Raw genomic sequence first — 19,972 nt, 5'->3', positions numbered from 1 at the left:
TATAAAAATGCAGTTGTTCTTTAACACAGCAATCCCACTTCTGAACATTTATCCTATAAGTTTACCTGCATATGTCTGATATGTCTTATATACAAGATATTGATTGCAATATGGTTTATAATAAAAGATTGACAACAATTCATCTATAGGAGACTGGTTAAATAAATAATATATCTACTCAATGAGTTTCTCTGTAACTTTAAAAAAAATAAGATGTTCTGATAGGGTAATATCTCCAAAATATAGTTAAGTGAAAAAAAAGTAAGATGCGAAACCCTGTGTTTAGTATGCTACCCTCTGTGTAAGGAGGAAAAATAATTTTTCTTATTTTTTCATATTTGTATAAAGAAACACTGGAGAGATACATAAGAAACTAATAATAATTACCAATTGGGGAAAATAATATAGATAGGTATGTGGATGGAAACAAGACTTTTTAATATGTATTCTTTATATAGTCTAGTTTTTGAACTATGTTATTGCTTGATATAATCAAAAATATAATAAAAATTTAAAAGCTGCACACAGAGGCTAGAGTTTCACCAATGGCAAAGTCAGGATTGGAGGGGAAGCTCCTTACACAAAGCTCTTTCATGGGATCCAGATTCCCCAAGAAGTTTCTGAATTAAGGGCAAAAGTTGGCTCCAGCTATTTTATGTTTCAAGTAGTAGTGAAGAATCATATTCTGTTTTATACGACATCTCTTCTGATCTGCTCCTGTTTGGTTCTTTTGGAATTTGTTTTATTAAGGATTATTGATACTGTACATAGACACATTTATATACTTTTGAAACCATCACCACAATAAAGAGAATGAACATATATATCACTTACAAAAGTCTCCTTGTGCCCCTTTGCACACCCTTTTTTCCACTATTCCTCCACCCTCATCCCCATGCAACCACTGGTCTTTCTGTCATTAGGTATTATTTTGCATTTCTGAGGAATGTTATTTAAGTGTTATCATACACTATGTACTTTTTGGCTACTTTCATTCAGTATAATTACTTTTAGGTTCATTTATTTGGTAGCCTGTATCAACAGTTCATTTCTTTTTATTTCTGGGTGTTTTTTTGTTTTTTGGGGGTTTTTTTTGAGACAGAGTCTTGCTCTGTTGCCCAGGCTAAAGTGCCATGGTGTCATCATAGCTCACAGCAACCTCAAACTCCTGGGCATGCACCACAACGCCCAGCTAATTTTTTCTATTTTTAGTTGCCCAGCTAATTTCTCTCTTTCAATAGCGACGGGATCTCACTCTTGCTGAGGCTGGTCTCTAACTCCTGACCTCAAGCAATCCTCCCACCTCTCCTCCCGCCTCGGCCTCCCAGAATGCTAGGATTACAGGCGTGAGCCACCAAGCCCAGTCTGGGTGGTATTCGATTATATGGCTATACAGTACTACAATTTGTTTATCCACTTATTTGTTGATTGACACTCAAGCTGTTGTCAGTTTTTGGCTATACAAATAAAGCTGTTATGAACATTTGTATACAATTCTTTGTGTGGATATATGCTTTCATTTCTCTTTTTCCTAGGAGTGGAAAGGCTGGGTTGTGTAGTATATTTTACTTCTTGAAAAATTGTCAATCTGTTTTCCAAAGTGGTTGTGCTATTTTACATTCCCAACAGCAGTTGGACTTCTCCATGTTCTTGTTAACAGCTGTTATTGTCTGAAGAACTCCCTTTAATGTTTTTCATAGTATGGGTTTGTTGGAGATGTGTTAGTTCCACTTTTGTGTGTCTTAAAAAGTATTTCACATCTGTTTTTGCAAGGTATTTCACTGAGTATAGAGTTCTAAGTTGAGTTTTTTCCTCTCTTACCTGAAAGCTGTTCCACTGTCTTCTAGCTTGCAGTGTTTCCAACAAAAAATTTGCGTTCATCTCTGTCTTTGTTTCTTTGTATGCAATATCTTTCCCCCTATCCCTCTGGCTGTTTTTAAGTTTCTCTGGTTTTAGGTAATCTGATTATGATGTGCCTTGTTATAGTTTTCTTCATTTTTCTTGTGAATGGGGTTTATGAGCTTCTTGGATCTGTAGGCTTTTATTATAATAGTTTTTTGTCAAATTTGGAAAGTGTTCTACCACTATTTCTTCAAATAGTTTTTTTCTATCCCCCTTCTCCTCTAATTACCCACATATTAGGCTGTTTGCAATTGTCCCAAACTCACTGATGTTGTGCTCATTGTTTTTCTATCTTTTCTCCTTATGTTTCATTTTGGATAGTTTTTATTACTATGTCTTTAAGTTTACAAATCTTTTCTTTTGCAATGTCTAATTTGCCTTTGATCCTATCTAGTGTATTTTTAATCTCAGACATTGTAGTTTCTATCCTTACAAGTTTGATTTGGGTCTTTTTTTTATATCTTCCATGTCTCTACTTGTTTTATTTAGGTTCAGGAATATGTAGAATACTGCTGTAATAGCACATTTAATGTCCTTGTCTGTTAATTCTATCGTCTGTATTATTCTATGTTGGGCTTGACTGATTGATTTTTCTCCTCATTATAAGTCATATTTTCCTTCTTTGCATGCTGATAGTTTTTTATTGGTGTCAGACATTATGATTTTTACCTTATTGGGTGCTGGATTTTTTGTATTTCTATAAATATTCTAGAACTTAGTTCTGAGATATGATTAAATTGATCCTTTCAGGAATTGCTTTTAAACTTTATCGGATGGGGACCAGAGCAGTGTTTCCTTTAGGGCCAGTTTTGTCTCATTCCTGAGACGAACCTCTTCTGAGTACTATACCTGATATCCTGTGAATTAAGTTTGACAATCTGACTAGTAGGAACAGGTACTATTCCCAGCCCTGTGTGATATCAAGGATTGTTCCTTCTAATCTTTTCAGGTGGTTCTTTCCCCAGCCTCAAGTAGTTTCCTCACATTCATGCACATATCATTACTCAGCTAAAGACTTGAGGGGGACTCAGTACAGATCTCTGGAGTTTTCACCCTGAACATTTCTGTGCTTTCTAGTACTTTTCACAGTGCCCTGTGAACTCTAACCATCTTGGCCTCCTCAGACTCCCAGCTATGTCTTCCTCTCAACTCAGTCTTCTGCACTGCATGCAGGCCTCCCCTCCCTGAGATATTGCCTGGACACTCTCTAGTTAGTAAGCTAGCATATCAGAGTTCACCTTATTTGTGTCCCATTTCTCAGGGATCACTGTCCTTTATTACCTGATGTCCAATATCTTGAAAATCATTGTTTCATATATTTTTTTCCAGTTCCTTAGTTGTTTCAGGCATGCAGGTAAATTCTCTACCTGTTATTCCATCTTGGCTAAAATTGTAAATATTTGCCATTCTTTAAAACTGTTTTTCCCCCCCGTTCTTAGCTTGGATTAGGTGGCTTAGCTAAGAGTATACTTCTCTTGGTTATAGTTACTTTTTCCCTGACAACCAAACCAATTTTTCAACTATATTAGCAGTAAGAAATCCCTCAGGGCCAGGAAAATAGGAGATAGAATAAAAGTGTTTAGCAAGACCCATGTCTGATGAAATACCAACTGTCTGCTTATTCAGTCCTGGTTACATGTGAGAAGGGATGGTGTGGTCACTATAGTAGCAGTTTCTGAGTATAACCATCTGGTCTTCTCCCTGAGTTCTCTGCTATCAGGACCTAGCTGTCCATTAGAAGAGCAATTTAGAGACAAGACAGTTGGAAGCCTACCATCTCTTGTTTCTTTCTCCATACAACCCAGGCTTGTTTGAATGTCTGTCTAAGTATATTTAAGAGAAGGAAATCTGTGCCAAGGTATTACTTTTAAAGGTTAGCTAACCTAAGACTTCTGCACCTGAGGGCAATGACAAGATTGGCATGATGCATAGAGCCATGTGAGGATTCTGGATCCTGTCCTTTGCATAGCTTTGCAATTGCGTTTGGCTGTTCTCCACTTGTCTCCCTTTTCTGGATAGGTCTGTCTGCAGGTCGGATTTCGCAGGTTATTGTTGGAGATGAGCAGCGGCAATACCTCTTGGTGATTGGGCGGAATGTAGACAATGTCCAGCTAGCTCAGCGTTTCGCTCAGGCAAATGAGATTGTCCTGTCCTGGAACTGCTGGAAGCTGTGTGAGCAGTCCATGTTTGAAGTGGAAATCATAAGGGAGGATGAAGCTGTGAAGGTAGGAAGCTGACCTCATCCATTGCACATCCTAAAAGGTTTTCCTACCATGCAGGAAAAGCTGCTCATAGGGCAGTGCTCCAGTGGTGTTCACATATTGCCTGACCAAACCAACAACCATTGGAACTCAATTTTGGAGGGAGGATGGGGATATTCTCCCAGGAAGATAGATGAAGCAGAACAGCAAGGCTGGGAAAAGAAAGGGTAAACAAGGGAGAGAGAGCCCTCAGCGCCTCTGGTAAGGGACCAAAGATAATCAAGTTGGTGTGTGGGCACACAATTGAGCAGTTTCCTTTCTGTAGCTAAAAGATATGCGGATCATTGACCCATTTGATTTCGATGAGCATTTTGACAAGTGCCTCGATTATCTGCCACATTACCGTGCAAGTGCTGGTAAGTTACTTTGTCCTTTCTACCTGAGCCCCAAATTTTAAAGATTAATTTTCCACATGGCTGGAGACATTTTGTTTGTTTTTCTTTTTTCAGAGACTCTAAGAACTGCATTGGAATTGGATCCAGACTCTGCACTTAAGCAAACGCTCCGGAAGCATATAATGAAAAACCTTTTAAAGAAGGTTGTTTCCTAGTTCTTGAGTTATTATGTAGACTGTGTGTGTGTACATGCAAACAGGTGTTCATTTATATGTGACAACCTTTTTGCATAAATCCAGTTCATCTCCTGCTCTTCATTGAAATCACAGAAAATTTCTCCCTTTGCATCAATGTAATTACTATGATAAATGTGTCTTAAACCTTTACTTAGATTTCTCAGTCCTAGAAAGTAAAAGCCATATTTGTTTTTCAGTTTGTCCTTTAAGAACTTAGTATACTGTAAGCAAGGTGTAGAGTGTATCCTTTGTAAACGTGTTGATTGGTTGTGTATATACGAACATATGTGAATTCCTTAGTAAGAGATATAATGACTAATGGAGTTGAACATGTCAAACTAACTCTTAGAAAATATAAAAGCCTGACGAATTTCATCAGCGAATTTCGTTTCAAGTCAGTTTTAATTCCAAGTGCATTCTATGCCACTTCAACCTGAATTTTCTTTTAATTTTTTGCCTGATACCCGCAAATTATTTCTCACACTCACCATGAAATGCAGAATTAAAATGCCTAAACATGATACTGAGAGTTGAAGATACAGGCAAGGTAACTCACTGTGTCTTTGTAGATTGATGAAGGCCACCCTGTGGAATATGTATCCGAATTCCGTACGGTAACTATGGTTTTGGTCAGCCTAGAGTTCCACAAGACAGCACGGATGTTGCATTTGTGTCATCTTATCCAGGAGGCTACCTCATACATCTCTACAGTCATTGAGAGAGGAGGTGGCCAGCTGAGCCAGATCTTTATGTTTAAGAAAGTAAGTACAAGAGAACTTGATGCATCAGCATTCAAAGTGAGTGAGAAATAATAGTCTTATATGATCAGTTTATTTCCCACATAACACAAGCTTAAGTCAGATATCCTGCTACTTATTGTGTAACAAGCTATATTACATTAAAACTTCAACTAATGTTAGTGAAGGAATGGGGTGTTCTGGTTTTAATTTAGCAAGATTCAACAACACTGCAAAGGAACAAGCAAATGTGTAAATTAATGTAATGCAAATAACATGCCTGTATGTGGAGAGGATGCAGCATAAAGGCTGCCGTCCCGAGGGAGGGTGAGAAAAGTTATGGGGCAGTCACCTAGATAGGAAGGAACCACAGCTGGTTAACACCATCCTTCTTGGCTTTCACTCTTGGTCTTTCCCAGATCCTATTGCTTTTTCTGGACCTTTCACCTAACCGATCTCCCTCCTCCATATCCACCCATCCCCACCACCGTCCACAAAAAACTAGCCCTGATGAAGGTATAGAAAAATTCATTTTTTTACTAGTTGCATTATGACGAAGTTGGTTGGAATTTTCCAAATACTTTTTTTAATAGAAAGCTATGGGAAAAGTATTAATATATACTTGAATGGATTTGAAAATTGTTATTTACAGTGTTAACATTGAGTCAAAGATTGATTTGCTTGCCATAATTTATTCAAGATGGATAAAAATTATACCACACATGTACATAGTGCTTTAACATTTATAGAATACTTTAGTATATGCTACCAGTGTGGAAATTTTTATCCCTCTTTTACACACGATAAAATTAAGGCTGTAAAAGAGAAGTTGCTAGCATTTACAGAGCTGGTAATGAAACCCAGATCTGCAGTCTTCAAATCCTGTGTTGTTTCATTATCCCGTAGCTGCGTCTTATATTAATAAAATACAAATGCTCCCCCAAAAGGATCAAATATATTATTAATGTGATATAATTGTAGAGACACACTCATAGAATGTTAGTACTAGAAAGGAATTTAGTGATTATCTGATCTGACTTCTTATTTTACAGATAAGAAAGATGCTACAGTTGCTTAATAAATACTCAGATACTTAGCCTAAGGCAGATGTGTATTGACATTTCTTTCAGATTTAGTGGGATCTGCAGATACTCCTACAACCTCCCTCCAGTATGAATATGCTGAGCCATTCCTTCCAGTGCTAGTCTGTTCTTTCTTGAATTTTGCACTGACCTGGGCCCTCAAGGGTCCTGCTCTTGGCCCTTATTCTTAAATGAGATAGTCATTTCTTTGGCCTTTAGAGGCTGTCTTACAATGCCCTTAGGGATGTCTTCTGTGACTGTTAGGCCATAACTTGGTCATTTCGGTCTTATTTAGTTTAGAATATAATAAATGTTAACTAGATGGGATATTAGAGTTCATCAAATCTGACCTCCTTAACGTAAAGAAACTATGACCCAGAGAGGTTCTGTTGGTAAGCCGAATAGATGTCAGGGCCTGAAAGCTATGTTTCAAGGTCAGTGTTGTTTTCCTTGAAGATAATTACTAATTTAGTATTTCTCAAAGTGTGTTTGGTGGAACACTGGTACCTTAACATACTCATACATTTTAAAAAAAAAGAGTTTTTGTGACCAAATATGTTTGGGAAGTGATGCAAATGGTATTTCCTTCTTAGAGGTTCACAGTGAACATTAACATACCAAAGGTTCTGAGTAATCTTATGGTAAAGAAATTTGTTATATTTAGTTTTATTCCCCATTCCCCAAATTTACTTGATCACCAAACACTTTTCTCCAGAAAGACCCGTAAACATGCAGAAGAAGTAGTGTTCTGAGGAACATATTTTTGGAAATGCTGAGCAGATGTGGAGGTTTCAGAGGGGCCTATGTGGCCTTGGTAGCAGATATCGTTACTCATTCCTCTGCATCACACCAGCTCTCACCCAGACCCCAAACTGCCTTCTGTGTCTTCATTTTCAAAGACCCTGTTCACTTTCTTGTTCTTGGTGTGGTAGCAGAACCAACTACATGGTCTTGTCCTGAGCATTTCTTTTATTCACCCTAGGGGCAGTGGGCCCAGTGAATGAACAGCAAGAAGCCTAAATCCTGTCCTTAGAGGAAGGCAGAAGAATTTTGATTGGCATAGGAGACAATAGTGTTAGCATCATGCCACTTCTCATGTTCTTTATGAACCACTGAAAATTGTTCGTTTGTAGATTTAACTTGAAACTAATTATGTCTCAGTGCACCCTCTTTCTCCATCCACATATTTTGTTACCCTATCACGTGAAATCTTCATGACAGTCAAGTAAATCTGCTTATTCTCTATTATTTAAGAATTGCTCATTGCCACCTTTGGGCCTTGGCCTCACCCAGAACAGTGTATGCTCACTTTTTGAATAATTCGTATCTCCAGTGCTCTTCCATGCCTAGCCTAGGTAGGGCCACTTCTCACATCACCTCTCTCTACTCCAAACACCGACTGTGCTCTAGCCACCTCGAAGGACTTGGTTTTGATGACCACACCAGACTTTTTCAAGTCTATACATTTTCTCACTAGAGAGGGTGCCATTTAGCAGTGTCTTCAACTTTAAAGGTCCAACCAAATGTCCTCCTCTTTATGAATGCTCTTCCTACTCTCTCGTATGAGTTAGTGCACCTGTTCTGGTTGCTCTGTTTAATGTGCTAGACAAATCTACGGTGTGGAGTATTTATCTTGCTTCCCCTCCCTCAGTACCTGCCATTCTCCTCCCCAGACTGAACTTCTACAGGGAAGGATATTCTAAACATCCAACCAAGTAATTGGCACTGTGTATACTTCTCAATGCTTATTGAATGAATGAATGTATGTGTGTATGAATGAATGAAAAATATTACTCATTAAAAAATATATTCCAAGTATTAATTTGCTTCAGGAAGACTTCCATCTGCAGTCCTAACATTCCGATTATTCCTTTACTCTGACTTTCTAGCAGTATTTGATCTATTAATCCTGTATTGACATCTATTGATCTATTTTTCATTTTTGGGTTTTATCTGAGGGAGCGAGATATAGTAGAAATAACATTGGTCTAGGGGTCAGGAGGCTGGGATTCTCATTCTGACTCTACTGTTTATTTTTGCTATATAACTCTAGAAAAGTTAATTGATCCCTTCAGGTTTTTTTTCCTTTTTAAAAATTTTAATAGATTTAGGGAGTGGGAGTATAAGTTCTCTTCAGTTTTTTCTTTGGTTAAATGGTGTTAAAATATTTGCCTTACCTACCATCCAGGTTTTGTTGTTAATTATTTCTCAAAGGATCAGATGAGGTGATCAATTTGAAAGTACTCCAAAAAGCATATATAAATCATCTGACAGTTATAAGATTTTTTTAAATCTTTTTACCTCCAACTAATAATAACCCTCAGCTAAACTCCTGAAGTAGAGGGCCATTCTTTTCCTTTTGATCATCTCCCTGGCCTTTGTCATTCTGAACTCTTAACACTAGACTTCTGGATCTAGGGAGTGGCAGATTAGTGTCTGACTTGGCATCTTCTGACTGTGTATTTACCCACTGTTGCCTTTCTCATCGCCAGGCTTGTGTCCATCAGTATCACCAATGGACCGGTATTCTGTGGTGTGGTTGGAGCAGTAGCAAGACACGAATATACAGGTAGAATATAGCTCTGTCACTGTTAGCTCTGTGACTTAGGGGATGAAGGTGGAAGACATGATCCAGAATTCTCCACCCTTTTCTTTACTGTCTTTCTGACACAGTTATTGGCCCAAAAGTGAGTCTCGTGGCCAGAATGATAACTGCTTATCCAGGTTTGGTGTCCTGTGATGAGGTAACCTATCTAAGATCCATGCTACCTGCATACAACTTCAAGAAACTCCCGGAGAAGATGATGAAAAACATCTCCAACCCAGGGAAGATTTATGAATATTTTGGCCATAGAAGATGTATGTGAGTAACATTATTGATAGTTCATTCCCATCTCTTACAGAATCAGGGCGTAGGAATAGTAAGTTTTTGATTGTGTGAAATTAGAAATGCTGCTAGTACTGGCCTGCTGGAATACGACATACAAGGGGAGGGTTTGGTGTCTGAGAGCTTTAGCATTTACATTTAGCTCTTAGCTCGGTCCTCAGTGAACTTCTTGCTCTCCAACAGGAAGAGAATAGCAATAGGTCACTAACCCAAATGTGCTTTGTTCTTTTTTTCTTTGTGTACTTCACTATTTATTTACTTCCCTGATCCTGGAACAATTAATAATACTCCTTTGCTCCTTCTTTAACAATTTTTAGTTTTTAAAAATCCTTTTATACAGAACTCTGTACCTCTTCAGTTGTTTGAAAGTACTTGTTTATGAGGACAATTGTTCCTGAATCTATATTTAATAGCCACATTTCTTTGTGTTGTTTTCCCCAGAATGTTTGGGAAGAGGCATTTGGCCAGAGAGAGAAACAAAAATCACCCTTTGTTAGGTAAGTTTTCTTTTCTAATTTAATTCATATTTTTTCAGCTGTAAATGGCTAAATGTGATTTAAAAAACAAAACAATGCAAGACTAAATGCTTTTAAGCTTGTATTAAAAAATAGAAAGCAAACTTCTTAGCATATTTATATTCATTTTAAAGAGGACCTACTATTTCTTTTCCACACTGAATATTCAGATTTCAGGTGAAGTGCTATTATTTTGCCTGAGAAGTACCAACATTTAATAATCATCTTTGTAAGTCAGAGTTCAGTTACTGAGGTCTGACAAGCTTATTGTGGATTGTCTTTAAAGAGAAATTTTCATCCCTAGAACAGTGAAGATAGCACCAAGATTGTTGCAACCCATACTATACATTCCCTGTCTTTATATTTTAATCTATATTTATTAATCCATTATCTTAACATAGCAGTGACGGACTTTGAAGACTAAATTGTTATTATGGAAAATTTTACAAAAAATTAACAAGATATATTAGCCCCCAAGTCCATGTGATACCTAATTGTTCTGAATGTTATTAAACCCTCAAGACCAGCATACGTTTTGTATAGTTCAGAGCTGATTTTCTGGAAAGAGATGTCAGTCCCCCATCAAAGCCTGGGATTCTGCCAGGGATTCTGGGGGAAAAAAAGCCGTTTGTGAGTTAGCTCTGCAAATTAATTCAAATCAATAGAGTGACTACTAAAAAGCACAGGAGTGTTAGGTGCTCCCTGTCTCCCTACAGACCGGGAAAAAGAATTGGAAGCCTTCCGAATGGCACAGCAAGGATCTTTGTACCAGAAGAGGGGACAAGCGGTTTTGTATGAAGGTGGAAAAGGCTATGGAAAAAGCCAGCTGTTGGCTGAAATAAACTTCTTGGCCCAGAAGGAAGGGCATAGGTAAAGACTCCTGCTTTCTGACTTAGTCAGAGCCTACTTCTCTTGGGGCTTCTTTCCCTTGGACTCCTGTGTCAGTAGATTAAGCACCCTTGGAGTGGTGGAGGGAGCAACCTGTGTGTGGTACAGGGGACTCCCGATGATCATAGTAACATTCTCCAGGGTGTTGCCGTTGAAGCTGAAAGAAGCAGATTCCAAGCGGTGCTTCTATGCCATCCAGACCCTCATGGCCATCTTCTTTGAGATTGATACATGCCCAGCCTATTACCGGCAAGAGTGCCTACAAAGACAGCTTTGCCGGATGGTGGAGGAACCACTTCACTGCCTTTTCAATGACCTCTTCTTTGTGAAGGTAATGAAGACAGTGGCTTTCTGAATTGGGTTACTGTTATTTTTTGTGGGTAGTCAGACCCAGGATTGTCTTCTAATCTAATATCTTTAGGCCATATACATATATATAGGACACACACATACACACACATATACTAAGAACACATAGTAATAGTGTTGAAATCCCTTTGACACCAAAAGTCAGGCTTTTTCCTTTTTGAGGAGCGTGGATTCTAGGACTGAATCTGACACTTGATAGTTGCATGTTCTGGAGCAAATCACTTAGCCTCTCTGAGCCATAATTTTTTTGTTGTTATAGTACTTTATATGGTTTTTGCATGAATTTTAAAGGAGATAATATATAAAATATTACATTGTAAATTTTATTTTTTTTATTTCAGCATATTATGGGGGTACAGATGTTTAGGTTACATAGGTACATTGTAAATTTTAAAGTGCTAAATATATTAAGGTGATTCTGACTCACATTCTCAGGAGTTATATTCATGCATTCTTGAGTCAGTTGCAATTTTTTACTTTTTAACCCTACTTTCCTGTTCCCTAGCCACAGAATTTATCACTTGAACCAGCACCTGAATCTCAAAAGCTTCCAGTGGTCTAGGGTTTGTGGGGTACCCAATAGCAAGCAGGGTAAAAGCTCCCTGGTCCACAATTCCATTTATTTATCCTCCATCTCTTCTCCTAACATACCCAGCCTGCAGAGTATTGTATTTAACAGAAAATAGAGGACATTAAAATCTGTCCAATCCCTCATCATAGCCCTTTCTTAAGACGGGCCTTACTTGGGACTCTAACCCTCACCAACACAGTTTAGCAATAATCTCACTTTGGCTCACAGGTTCTTGGTAGCTCATGTGCCTCAGCCTAGCACAGGAAATAATGTTAGGTGATGTCCACTGCTTCTTTATCTGACAAGTCTCATGTACAGATTCTTGCTGGTATACTTAGAATAACTGGGGTACTGGAGCTGCCCAAAGTGACATTAAGTCAAATCTGTCATTTATTTCTTAGTCATAGCCCTTTAAGGATTTTCCAAAGTCTGGTATTGAAAGGCGATAGATATCTGTCTCTAACCCTTCATGAACTTTCAGTCTCACCCTCTGAACTGTATGTTATTGTCGGATTGGCCTTATAACTCTGTGCCCAATCTTGCGGAAACCCATTCTCAGTCAAAATAGAATCATTTTCTGTTCCCTTTGAAGAACCTGCATATTTTTATTAGTTTGACATTTTGAATACTAATATATAATAATTTTCCTGGTCAGTTTCCTTTGTCCTTAGAAGCTTCACACATGGATGACCTGGTCAGACAAAAGAACGTTAAAGCATGTTTTATTCAAGTGCTTCAGGAGGTGGGTACTTTTGCTACATATCATTATCTCTTAATATGTGGAGACAGTTTATGCTCATTTTAATCTATTCGCATCACACCTTGATGTAGGCATTTCTTGGCCTGCCTATTTGTTGATGTACTCATTGTTTATTGTCTATCTTTAACCTTGGATACATCCTACAGCACAGCTTACCAGAAAAGGGCTTGGCTTTTCCCTGATCCTGTTTCTTAATGAAATTTTAGTAACTTAATTTTAAAAAGTGGTTTCTAAATGCAGGTGGATTGAGATTTTATCTACAGTTTATGAAAAATACAGATACTCAGGCTCTACGCCAGGATCACAGAATCAAAAATCTGTATGAGCAGAAACTCACATAGCCATTTGGGAAAGCAATCTAAAAGTAACTAGTCGAATTTTAATAACATGTATCTTCTAGACCCAGCAAGTCCACTTCTGGGTATATATATCCCAAAGAGTATGTTCATTGCAATGTGTGTTTGTGGAGGCCAGGGAGGTGTTGGCACGATGCGTGGATGAACATGATTGAATAAATGCAGAAATTAGAAGTAAGGGAATAGATGAAACTATAGCAATATGGAGTAATCTTAAAACAGTCCTGAATAAAAAGAAAGAGAAAAATAATGAGATCTATAATACAGTAGCATTTACATAAAAGCAATTTACTTGAAAAAACAACAGTGCACATTTTATAAGAACATGATACAATCAAAAAGCTGTACAATAAACACTTTCGAATGGTCACTGGAGGCAGTGGGGAATGGAATGGGAGTGGGGAATCTGGATAAAAGTGAATGCATTTTTGAAGCCTACCTGAGTGGCACCCGGTAATTGACAGTGTTGGCAAGCACTCCCAGGTGATCCTGATGTGCAGCCTGGTTTGGAAATTGCTGTTTAAAGTATTATAAATTCCCACACAGGATGAAGCCTTTGCCAAAATGAAATATTTGAAAGCTTTAAGTTTGATTTGGAAAAGATTTTGATGCTTATTTCATTTTTCAGTTAGAGTATTTTTCTTGTTCACAGGAACTCGGTACATTGTTCTAGGGATTAAATATATGGACAGTATTTTTTTTATTTATAAAGTAAAATATCACCTGGACTTAGAATACAATTACTCTGAAAACTCCAGCCTCTGTTTTATTTAAATTATTGATGGGAAATTCGTGGTAGATTTGAAAACCAGGTGACTTCATTTCTAATCAGAGATTGTTATTGTTGCTTTGCTGTTATTTACAGGCAGTGAGGGAAACACCACTGATTTTCCTCATTGATGAGGCCCAGTATATGGATGCAGCTTCCTGGGAGTTTTTGGGAACATTGCTCTCCAGTGTGCCCATCATGATGGTGATGACATTAAGCCCGACCTTCACCCTGTGTGGCTGGGCCCAGCACTTCCTCCAGAGCCCTCAGGCTGTTTTTGTGCCCATTTCGAAGTTGGCAACAACCTCGCTGTTGAGAATGGCATGTTGGGAACTGGGGGTGGTGAGCATCCCCCCAGAGCTGCAGATGTGAGTGGTAGGACCAGCTGGGCACTTCATTAAGGCAGGAGCCAGTGCCATAATAAAAGTCAGAAGGCTCAGGTCTTACTTTCTGGAGTTGGGGGAGAGAATGGCATTAGAAACTGATGAGGCCCAAGACTAGATTTAAGGGAGATGGTCTCCTTGTAGACTAGTAAGGGGCTATCTCCCTGGGCTGTCCACCAAGGTTTTCACAAGACAGTTAGGACTTGGATGGCTTGCTTAATGTGTCAATTATACGTGATCAGGCCAGTTTCTGCCTTTAGTGAGGGGATGTTGGTTCCTTTTAACATCAGTAGAAGCAAAATAGTTGAGAAAGAAAAATTACTTCCAAAATGCATATCAAAGCCAATCAGAAATTAATTTTTTACATTTCTATGCTGCTGCTTCCCTCTGTCAGTATATCATCAAGAGCTGACTTTAACAAGAGAACATTCCTCAGCACAAAGTACCCTTATGCTTGGCTCCCCTCAAGTGGGCATCTTTAATCATCCTCTGCTTATCTCCCTGCAGCTACCTTCTCCGCAGGTGTTTTGGAAACCCCCTCTATTGTAGGGTCCTGTGCCAGGACCTTCTGTCTAAGGACGTATTGCTCTTTCACGACCTAAGAAAGGAGGAGAAGGAGAACAGCAAGTGGGAGACCCTCTCAGGTAAGCTTAGCTTCGGAGGGTTCTGTCCTGGTTCAGCTGCTGAAGTTCATTCTCCAACATGGCATCCATCACCTGGCCTTTATGCAACACGTACCTATTCCCCACTGACGTTGCGGGGCCAGTTAGGCCTCCCCAGCTAAACACACTACACATTTTTTTTTTAAGAGACAGGTTCTCACTCTGTTGCCCAGGCTGGAGCTCAGTGGTGTGATCATAGCTCATTGCAACGTCGAATTTCTGGGCTCAAGAGATCTTCCTGCCTTTCAAGTAGCTGGGACTACAGGCACGTGCCACCATGCCTGACTATACACTATACAAATATTATGCAATGAGGGTGAAAACACTAAATACCTGCCTCAGATGACTTAATTCAATCAATCAATCTACAGTAGTTCCTTTTCGAGCATCCCAGGAGGAGGGGATATGAAAATAGCATTTATAAACATGAGAGTCTAGAATAGAAAATTAAATATTACTGATGAGAAGGATGACTTGAGGATTTGGATAAGGAATGGGAGAAGGGAGGAGTGTGGGAGAAGGAGTAAGGGGTAGAAGTATGTATAAATACAGAAAGGCGTCCTAGATCTGTGATGTAAGGGAGACAAAGGCTGTCATAAGGTGAACAGGAATAGTATATGATACAGAGAATATCGTTAGTTTGTAAAAGAAAATTAGAGAACAGACAGGATGGGTGAGGTAAAACACTTTAAACCATAGTACACTCCATTCATCCTCATCCTTTCATTTTTTGACTAAATTCTTGGGTTTTTTCACCTTTAAAACTAGCATGCACTGAGCATGTTGTTTTCCTCAGTCGTAGTCTTCTTTTTCTACAGTGAATGTCATGAAATCCACAATGTATGGTACTTCTCCTGCCAGCTCTGAAGAAGACCAGGAACTTTATGTCTGCACAGTCAAGGATGATGTGAACTTGGATACATTGCTTCTCCCACCGTCTTTAAAAGGCAAGTCCCTTGAAGACCACAAGTGAACTGATTACAGCTCTCATCGCAATTAGTAATTTGGTGGGTGATTGAGTATAGGTTCCTCATTATCATTCTGGCTTCATTTTCTCCTAAAAAGAATTGAATGAAATAATTCATGGCACATCATAAATATTCTGTGACTTTTAGCTATTATAAGCTCTTCACTCTGAAGGTTTGAGGTCCAACTAGACAGTTTACACTCATACAAATGTGATTGACTATCCTTGGCATTGGCTTTACTTACTTAGAAGAAAACACACCATGCTAGCAGGATAGCAGCAGATGGTTTTCTGCAGTAAGATGCCTCACAGCAGTTTACATGGCAGTCCAGGGGCGCTTTTCTGGAGCCTCAAGTAGTAGCTCAGCTGGGGGGAATGAGAGCACGATGCGTGGGTGTTTAGAAGCCCCATGTCCCAACTAGAAACTTTTATAACAGCCTGATAGGTGTAGCTTTCAGGTCCTACAAGGGGCATGACCTATTATAAGAATTACTAAAGCCAAGGAAGCCCAAAGCTGTGACTGACCACCAGTTCATTCAGTTTTCCCAATCCAAATTCAGTTTGCCAATCAGATGTCATTCTTAGTGTAGGCAACATTACCTGGTAATGCAGTTGAAATTCTAATGTTATCCTAGGAAACAGGTAGAAAATTGACCCAAGGTCAACATTATCAGGTAAGGGAAAAGGCCTTGTTAACTCACAAGCTAAAATAAATAGCTCAGCAAAGCTTTAGTCTAAATGAAAAGCCAAAGCTAGATTGTAAAAGGGTGTAAAACTTATAAAAGTATTTAAGGAGGGAACTGACGTAATTATATTTGCACTTTATATATATTATTCTGCTATTAGCATATTGGGATAAGAATGGGAGGAAATTGGAGATGTGCAAAACAGGGTATTATCGTGATCCAGGTGAAAATGACTACTTATACTAGAATTGTTTGGGAGGAACATATACAAGAGACATTTACAAAGAGGATTACTATTAGGTTATGAGGGCAGGGAAAACATTTAGAATTATTCTAAGGTTTTTGGCTTGGTGACTTACTGTTTTAATACCAACTACTTTAATGTTTACGTCAGAATGTGGAAAGATTTACTGAAATGCTTGAGGTTAATTAAGATCTTTATAAATATCAGAGATCTGGGACCAGGAAGCCTGGCCTACAAGTTTAGTTGAAAATAAGAAGAAAAGGGTCTGGGTACTAATAGGTCATGAAAATGGGAAGGATTAGTGTAGTTGAGCGATTCAGAGCACAGTTTTGGGTCTACTGACAAAACCTGTTGGTGACTGGGGAGAACGGTTCCAGTAGTGCAGTAAAAATCTGATTGTTGTTGGTAAAACAATGAGTGGGAGATCAGGACATGGAGACAAGACTCTTTCAAGAGGTTGTCTGAGTGGAGAAGGGAGGATTAAGGTAGGGCAGTAGGCAGGGGTAGATGAAAAGAGCACCTCTTTTTTTTTAAAGATGGACAGTTTATCACCATGTCGTATCCTAGGTTTGTAGAAACCTTGTTTATTGCTTATTCATTCATTCATTCATTTATAGAAATAGCAGTAAACCAACTGGATCAACTGGGCCCAGAGAAACAGTTGCTGGTCAAGTGTGCTGCAGTCATTGGTCACTGCTTCCATATAGATTTGCTGCAGCATCTTCTGCCTGGCTGGGATAAAAACAAACTATTCCAGGTGTTGAGGGCCCTTGTGGATATACATGTGCTCCGCTGGTTCAACAAGAGCCAAAAACTTGCTGCTGAGCCCATATCAGCACCCTCCTCTATTGACATCATCAATCAAACCAAAGAGAAGAAGAAAAAGTCAGGTGAGGAAGGGACTGTTCTCTCAGGTCTGAACAGAGAGCCCCAGTGGGGATATCTGTGTTCAGAAAGACCATCAATATTATATATTAAATAAATAAATAAATAAAAATATCATATATCAAGGGTCTCTCTCTGCCCCCCCCCCCCCCCCCTTGCTGAAGAGACAGGATCTCACTGTATTTCCCTGGCTGGACTCAAACTCATGAGCACAAACAATCCTCCCCTCTCAGCCTCCTAATTACAGGTGTGCACTACCACACTCAGCTTGAGGGCCTCTCTCTCAAACCTTATGGTGAAGAAACAGAAAGAAAAAGATCATTTAAACCATGAAGGAGCCATGGTTATAGTGGAAAAAATACCATGTATTTTTCAGAATTGTCTTAATTTCAATAATTCCAGCTTCTTGTTAACCCATGTGTTAGTATTTATGTTTTGATTTTTGATTCAGAAAATATTGCCATAATGTTCTATTGGCTTCTAGGTGCAAATAATGAGAAAAAAAGGGTAAACCATTCTTAATTTTAGAAACTTACAAGGAAGAAAAACACATGTGTTATTGAAACAGACATGAACAAAGCAAGATATAAATAGCTTGCAGTCTCAAATTTTCCACACAAAAGAATAAAATTGTAGTATATACTACCCAGAACACATATAATTCACAAATAATTTCCCTTTAGCTTTGAAATATCTTTGGGCCCTATCTCTAAACAAAGCATTTCTGATGATTGGACATTTATAATAATTATAAGTAAAATATCAATTTGGGAGGACCAATTAAGAAATCTTGGCAGTATACTTCTATACCACTGATCATTTCTTCCTTGTACTTTATACTTGGTATGGTCAACATCACTCTCAGAATGGTGCAAAATTCTTTATACAAAGGAGGCAGTAGTACCAACCAAGAGTTACAAATAAAATTTTCTTATAAACTCACAGCCATATACTTGGGAGTTTGCCATAATGTAGCATAAAAGAACTTTAAGGGAGACTCTCACTTAGATTTTCTTAAATTTCAGATGCTGCCTCAGCCTCTCTTCTCAAGCTACAAGAGGAACTATCTGTACCTCAAACCGAGGTGTTGGAATTTGGAGTGCCTCTATTACGGGAAGCTGCTTGGGAGCTGTGGCCCAAAGAACAACAGATAGCTCTGCACCTGGAATGTGCCTGCTTTCTCCGCGATTTGGCCTGCCGCTGTGGGAGCTGTCATGGAGGAGATTTTGTTCCCTTCCATCGCTTTGCAATCTGTTCTACTAAGAGCTCCAATGGGACCTCCCGATTCTGTACTTACAAAGACACTGGCTCAGTGCTAACACAAGTGATCACAGACAAATTGCAGCTGCCTTCTCCCCAAGGTAAACCCAGGAGGCAGAACGAGTACGTACAGGCGGCACTTCTCTTTCTTCATATACTTAGAGCTCTTCATTAAAAAGTTGAAATCGATTAAGGGAGAAAAGTAGGTAGAAAGAACTGCTTATCCCCAAAGTACCAGAGATAAGAAAAATGCAATCACAGAGTTAAAAGGAACCTTAGAGACCATATTTGTTTTGGTTAGCAATCTTGGGCAAGTTACACCAACTTCATAAGGTTGTTGTGAGGATTAAATTAGTTAAAATATGTAGTGTTCTCTAAACAGTGCCAGGCACGTGGTGAGTGCTCAATACACTTTGGTTATTGTTTTTATTATGACCATTATTATTATTCATCCTAGTACACATATATTGAGTCCTTATATGTATTTGATACTATACTAGGTGTTAGGTATATAATGTGAATAAGCTCCAGTCTTTGACCTCCTGAATCAAGCTTCAGGAGCTCTGGGGGGTAAAGCAGACATATATAGACAGAGAATTCCAGTATGGTGTGGTAAAAGAAATGAAAGTGGCATAAATAGGGGTTGGCCCTTGAGAAGGGACCATTAACCTAGCCTGAAGAATGTGTCAGAGAAGACTCTCCTTGGAGGAGATAATGCCAGAATTGAGTCTTAAGGGATAAGTAGGAGTTAGCTATTTGAAGAAGGCTGTGTTAGTGGCTAGATGTTCACCATAGCCCGTTAAACTGCATCCCAGACAAGAGTTCACCCATCTTTGTTTTAACCTTTTCAGTTAGCTCCCCTTAAAGGACAGCTCATTTCATTGTCTCCAGCTGTCAGAAAGTTCCTTCCTTTATCAGGGTGGAATCTACCTCCTTGCAGCTTTACCCATTTTTCATAGTACTCTCTTCCATATTTGAAGACAGCTCTCAAGAGCCAACCAAATCTTCTCTTTCCCTACTTTGATGAAAGAGAAGTTGGCTTTGGTATTGGGGTTGGGAAGATGGTATGGGGGAAATGGTAGATAGTTACTGGTGAAGGACAAAAACGAGAGATTTTCTCTATGATCTTCTTCTAGCTGTAACATTATCCCGACTCTGTGAAGTTAGACCAGTGACTTGGAGCAATTGGTCATTGGCTGATGAATGCTGTGGGCATT

At 38.8% G+C, this 19,972-nt stretch overlaps 1 long non-coding RNA gene across 1 annotated transcript; it reads left to right on the top strand.

Annotated features, from left to right (window-relative positions):
* Positions 1-4,459: 4,459 nt before the first annotated feature.
* Positions 4,460-5,376, top strand: LOC105807451. The gene is made up of 3 exons (XR_001137332.1): positions 4,460-4,519; positions 4,613-4,701; positions 5,304-5,376. It is a non-coding gene; the product is annotated as an uncharacterized LOC105807451 (long non-coding RNA).
* The last annotated feature ends 14,596 nt before the right edge of the window (positions 5,377-19,972 follow it).

The sequence above is a fragment of the Propithecus coquereli genome, unplaced genomic scaffold (assembly GCF_000956105.1).
Source record: "Propithecus coquereli isolate 6110/MARCELLA unplaced genomic scaffold, Pcoq_1.0 Scaffold158, whole genome shotgun sequence".
In the NCBI taxonomy this organism is placed as follows: Eukaryota; Metazoa; Chordata; class Mammalia; order Primates; family Indriidae; genus Propithecus; species Propithecus coquereli.
This window is presented reverse-complemented; position numbering and strand designations above follow the sequence as displayed.